Raw genomic sequence first — 6759 nt, forward strand, 5'->3', positions numbered from 1 at the left:
AGAACTAAGGCTCATACTCATAGTTCCACATATTAGATAGGGAGAAGGCTGGGGATTTCTCTCTTAGAGCATTGTCTCTCCTCAGATGCAATCTGTTAAGGAGAAATTAACCCAAAAGAAGTCATCAAACCCAGAGAAGAGGCCAAAACTGAGTAATTCCTTTTGAATGTATGCCCTTTTCCAGCTTCTCAGCAGCTACCAATTAGAGATTACTACTCAGTATGTGGTTACCATAACTAATTACAGAATATTTCCACACTCTCCAAAGTTTCTCCAAGGCATTTCTATCATACATCACCATGTCTGTCTGGAAGTAGGATCTCTAGCCTCTTCCCCACTGTGATTAGGAATAAATGCATATATCCTAATTGAAGCCTACCCTTAATTATGGAAAAAAATCAGAGTATAACTTTCACAGATGATGGGTCAATCTTGTGCTTCATAAGAAAAGGCCAGCCCATTATTGTAAAAGATACTTCTCCCATGATAGTTGAATGATGTCTCTAAGGATATAGTTCATGGAGTGGGCTCATATATATAGAATTGATGTTTTCTAAGTTGAGAGGCTAGATAATGACAGTCTTTTAATTTTAGTGAAATAGCTATTTAATTCCAGCAACCTTCCACTAAATTGGTGGTAATGACCTAAGTTCACAGTATTCACAATACTAATGGCTGTTTATTGGAAAGGGCATTGGATGTTTTTTCCATGTAAGCAAGATACAGTGAAGTGAAATTGTCACTATGGATAGAAGACATACAAAGACACCAATTTCTCCTGGGCTCCTGCTTCAACCCCACCTCAAAAGATTCTCTGTTCCTTGTCGAAGTCAACCCTTCTAATTTTGCTCTCAATCATATCACCTTCTACCTCTTCCAGGACTCCACTAATAATCTTCTCTGTCACATCTCAACTTTCTCTCTCTACTGACTCAACTCTACTTACAGTTTCCCCATCCCCAAAACACAACAAATTTTTTTCTTAAACTTGGCTACCCCTCTCACCCTGCCAACATCTTTTCTTCCTTTTGACACCAAACTTCCAGAGAGTAGTTTATACTCACTGTCTCTGTTTTCTTACCACTGACTCATTTTTTTTAATCTCCTTATAACCTGGCCTCATTCACAACTCTTTAAAAATTCAACAATGGTTTCTTTGCCAAATTTTGAGCCTTTTTTTCTCGATCCTCAACCTCCTTAATCTCCCTAAAGGATTTGACATCATTGACCTTTTTCTTGAGGTTTATTCCCCTACAATCACCTAGTTCCATGAATTATGTCATCTTCCAGTCACTCATTCTTGAAATCTAAGAGGCATTCTTCATTCCTTTCTCTCTGTTGCCACCTACATTCAATCAGTTGTCAAGACCTACCAATTCTTTCTCTGGAATATTTTCCAGTTCTGTTTCTTTCTATTCCCACTTCTGCCACCCTCGTTCAGGTCCTCATTATCTGTCCCCTATATATCCACCTCCCAATAAGCTTATCCTAGCTCTAGTCTGTGTTCTGATTTGTAGTCTTCACCAATACTGAATTGAATCCTATTGATATTCACATCTAACTGTAGTGAACTGCTGCTTAAACACTGACAAAGATTCCATTTACCTAGCAAATACAACCCCAACTCCTCATCCTAACCACAAAGGCCCTCTCCAATCCCTCTCCAACCTATCATTACAAATCTATCTCACGCTTCTTTTCCTATTTTCTGTTTTCCAGCCAGAGTGGATGGCATCCTATTAGCCAAACACACTTGGTGTTTTACTGCCCATTTGCACATGTCATTATTTATACCACTGCACCAAAGCTCTGTTACACCAAGATAGATAAACTATTTAACGCTTACTATGTATCAGCCTCTGTGGTAAGTTCTGGGAATACAAGTAGAAGCATTCTAGATAGTTCCTGACCTCAGAGACTTTATATTCAAATGGAAGAAGGCAACTGAAGGAGAACCAGGCTCTATGGATAATGCCTGTAATTCCTGATACTAAGGAGGGTGAGGCTATCAGATTTCTTGAGCTTCAGAGTTCTGAGTTGCAATAGCTAAAGATACTAGGAGTCTGACTTGAGTTTGCAATTAATATAAGCCACTGAGAGAGGAGAACCACCAAATGGTCTAAAAAGGAACAAAATGACCTAGGTCAGAAACAGAGAAGGTCAAAACTCACATGCCAAGCAGAGTGAGATCGAATGATGAGTATCCCCTCTAATATGTAGCCCAGGTGCCATATAGGAACTCAAAAAAAAAGATGTAAAAGGACATTAGAAATGAGAGTGGCATATTCATGGTAGCATGGCTAGTGATATCAAAAGAGTGCTGCTCAGGTCTGCAATTGAGAGTAATAACTATCTAGCTGCCATATAGAAGCCCTTTGAGGTTCCAGAGGCAGAGTCCCATTTTTCTGTGGGAAGGGGATAGAGATGATAGCTAATGAGGAGAGTTCCTGTTTGGAGATTTCTGAGTAGTGCTGCAGAGCCATGGAACTTCCTTTCCATTCTCCTAGTTCAAATCCTATGTAGTTTTCAAGGTCAGCCTCAAAATCTAGCTCTTCTATGAACCCTTACCTGATTTCTCTAGCAAACTTGATCTCTTGATCCTTTTAACTGTCTTTGAACTTGGTAATTCTCTTGAGCATTCAACCCACCCTACTTCATATTTCATTACTTATGGACATTACTTGTCCATATATCAGATAATAAGCTTCCCAACTGTAGGGACTGCATTATTATCTTATCCAGTTTTGTTTTACCCTTCAAGGCTAAGCATACTGATTGATTAATGTTAGCTAAATGAGTGAGTGAGTGAATGAATGGATAAGTTCAATTTGGAATCTAAAATAGGTGCCTCCACTTTCCTCTCACTTCTTACCCCCTCATAATCTGGCTTCTGACCTTATCATTCCACCAAAATTCATCTCTTCAAAATTGCTAATGATCTCTTAGTAGCCAAATCAAATGACTTTTTCCTCAATCCTCAATCTCCTTGACCTCTCTGAAGACTGATGTTATTGATCACACTCACCAACTTATTCACCTCTTCTCTCTAGGTCTCCTGGATACCATTCTTTCTTCTTTAATCTCATATCTATCCAACTAATCCTCTATCTCTTTTAATGGATGCTCTGCCATACCATGCCCTCTAACCTTAGGTATCCCTCTTCTTTTATCCTGTCATACTACATCTGGTGATCTTATCAGTTGCCATGGATTTGATTAACATTTCTATGCTGATGATGCTCAAATCTACCCTAATTTATTCTGCCCCAATCTGTCTTCTGACTTCCAATATTGCATCTGAAAGACATCTATTTGCCTTTCAGATATCTCAAGCTGGATGTCCAGTAGATGTTTTAAATTCAATATGTTAAAAATGGAAATCATTATCTTTCTCTCTAAACTCTCCCCTTTCCTATTACTGTTGAGTGCAATACCATCCTTGCATCACTCAAGTTCTCATTTTAGGAGTCATTCTTAATCCTTTATTATCTCTCCTCCCCTACATCCAATCTGTTATCAAGGTCTATTTATTTTACTTTTGCAACATCTCTCAAATAACCTGGCTTCTCTCCTCTGACACTGCCACCACTCTAATGCAGGCCCTTATCACCTCATGCCTAGATCATTGCAATAACCTGCTGGTGGGTCTGCCTGCCTCAGATCTTTCCCTAATCCATTGCACTCTCCATTTAGCCACTAAAGTGATTTTCTTAAAGCTCAGATCCACTCATTATCCCTCCTACATTCATTCATTCATTCATTCATTCATTCATTCATATTCTCTCTCTCTCTCTCTCTCTCTGTCTCTCTCTCTCTCTCTCTCTCTCTCTCTCTCTCTCTTCCTCTCTTAGTAAACTCTATTCACTTACTATTGCCTCCATATTAAATAATCTATCATTCAAAACCATTCAACCTAGCCCCCTCTTATCTTTCTAGTCTTTTTATACTTTACTCCCCAGCAGGTATTCTTCAATCCAGTGACATTGGCCTCCTGGTTTTTCAATCTATTTCTCAGTATTTTTTTTCTGGCTGTTCCCATGCCTGCAATGCTCTCCCTCCACTGCTCTGACTTCTGCCCACTCCAGCTTCTTTTAAGTCCCAACTAAAATTCTAATTTCCTCTATATAGCTTGCCTTGTGTGTGTTATTTGCAGGTCATCTCCCACATTAGATTGTAAGCTCCTTGAAGCAGTGACTGTCCTTTGCCTTTCTTTGCATCTGCAGTGCTTAGCACAGTGCCTCTTACATTGCAGATACTTAATGCTTAATAAATATGTGTTGGTTAAAAAAATAACAACAACAGATTTTATGACTGGTGAGAGAAGCTTCAAGGCACCTCAAGTGATAATGTAATACACTTTACTGATCTGCCTGCCTTTACATAGTAGATCAATTTTCTTCCAGAAATTTTGTATGTCTATCACGTTTTTGTTAATTAGGTCATTTAAGGTTCTGTCTATTTAAGGAAATCTTTCTCTTAAAATGAATAATTTATTTGAAAAGTACATAATAATTCAGTGAAGGATTTGTGTTGAAAGTTTAGTTTTTTAAATATATAAATAGTTGCTTTTTCCAAATTTTTGCAAAATGGGTAAGAAGGCACAATGTAATTTTTTTTTTAAATCATGATTTCCCAAACAACAACTTACCCCACCCTCCTGTACTAGATAACTTACCCCTTCCTATTTCTCCATTAGATGAAAAATGGCTTCTTGCTCTGTCACTAACCAGCTATATAGCCTTTGATAAGTCACTTAATGTCTTTTAGCCCCAGGATACTCATCAGCAAAATGAAGAGATTAGACTAATCTCTATTCCTAGAAAATCTATGACTCCATAAGGTGGCCGATATTAGGACTGCTAAGTATGGGGTCAACTATGGCATTCAGCGTTTTTTGTGTTTGATCTGAATACCATTTAGTCCTCTCTTCTGATGAACTAAGAAAGAATATGGCAGGCAGCACATCAGGCAGCTGTGTGGTACCATGATGGCGAGCGCAGGGCCAGGTGATGACTTTGAGGAGCAGCAGCTGTGGTCAGCCGGAGGTGGTGGCCTTCCAGGTGAGCAAGCATCAGCCCATCCGATACAACCTGATGCAGGATGAGTGGGTGCTGGTGTCTGCTCACTGAATGAAGCACCTCTGGAAGGGGCAGGTGGACCCCCTCCCCAGTGATGTTGTGCCTCGGCATGACCCACACAACACCCTTTGCCAAGGGGCAATTCGGGCCAATGGTGAGGTAAATCCCCACTACGAGGGCACCTTCCCATTCAACAATGACTTCCCTGCCCTGCAGCCTGATGCCCCCAGTCCTGGACACAGTAATCACCCACTGTTCTGAACTGAAGCTGCCAGAGGAGTTTATAAGGTCCTGTGTTTCCATCCCTGGTCTGATATCATAGTGCTGCTCATGTCTATACCTGAGATCTGAGCTGTCATTGATACATGGGCCTCAGTCGTGGAGAAGTTGGGTGCTCAGTACCCCTGGGTCCAGATCTTTGAGAACAAAGGTGCCATGATGGATTGTTCCAACTTCCACCCCCATTTCCAGGTGTGGGCTAACAGCTTCTTGCCAGATGTGGCCCAGCAGGAGGAACGAAGCCAGTGGGCCTATCAAAAGCAGCATGGAGGCCCCATGTTTTTGGAGTACAGGCATCAAGAAACTGAGAGGAAGGAGCTTGTGGTCCTAGAAAGTGAACACTGCCTGGTTCTGGTGCCCTTCTGGGTTGTCTGGCCCTTCCAGACAATGTTGCTGCCATGGAGACATGTGAAGAGGCTCCCAGAGCTGAACTCTGTGGAATGAGATGATCTGGCCTCCATCATGAAGAAGCTCCTGACCAAATAAGACAATTTATTTGAGAAATCCTTCCTGTATTCCATGGGCTGGCATGGTGCCCCTACTGGGGCTGAGGCTGAGGCTGATTGTAACCATTGGCAGCTCCATGCCCACTACTATCCACCACTACTGCGATCAGGCACCATCCAGAAGTTCATGGTTGGTTGTGAGATGCTGGCCAGGCTCAGAGGGACCTGATCCCGGAGCAGGTTGAAGAGCGATTGAGGGAACTACCAGAAGATCATTTTAGGCTTGGACAGAAGGATTTCTCCTGACCATGGCTCTCAGGAGGAGGCCACAGTTAGGACTCATTCCAAACTGTCTTCTACTTCTTCCATGTCCAATTTGCTTCAACCCCCTTATCTGGCAGGGTGGGGAAGGGGTCTTGAATTTGCAAATAAATCTTTTGACCCTGTCAAAAAAAAGAATATGGCACAACAGTTAGAAGACCTTCCTAGTGTCAAAAAGACCTGACTTTTAGTCCTGTCTCTGACTTATTAGCAGTGTGACTATAGGCACATACCTTAACCTCACAGTGTCTCAAACAGATCCCCAATCCTGGAAATTATGAGTTGCAGTCCACCCTCTATGGCCTGGGAATTTTTATTCATATTTTCTGTCTCTCTCTCTCTCCCTCTCTCTCTCTCTCTCTCTCTCTCTCTCTCTCTCTCTCTCTCACTCTCTTTACATATATATATATACATATATATATATATATATAAATGTGTATATATACACACATATATGCACACATATATACATATATATATAAATGTGTATATATACACACATATATACACACATATATACATATATGTATGTACATGTATAATATATGTGTTTGTGTGTATGCGTGTGCATACACAGATATATATATATATAATACATATATATATATTTCAATTAACATTCATTTATTTCTTCT

At 40.6% G+C, this 6759-nt stretch overlaps 1 pseudogene; it reads left to right on the forward strand.

Annotated features, from left to right (window-relative positions):
* Window positions 1–5060: 5060 nt before the first annotated feature.
* LOC118849504 lies at window positions 5061–6109 on the forward strand (annotated as a pseudogene).
* The last annotated feature ends 650 nt before the right edge of the window (window positions 6110–6759 follow it).

This window comes from Trichosurus vulpecula, chromosome 5 (assembly GCF_011100635.1).
Source record: "Trichosurus vulpecula isolate mTriVul1 chromosome 5, mTriVul1.pri, whole genome shotgun sequence".
Lineage (NCBI taxonomy): Eukaryota > Metazoa > Chordata > Mammalia > Diprotodontia > Phalangeridae > Trichosurus > Trichosurus vulpecula.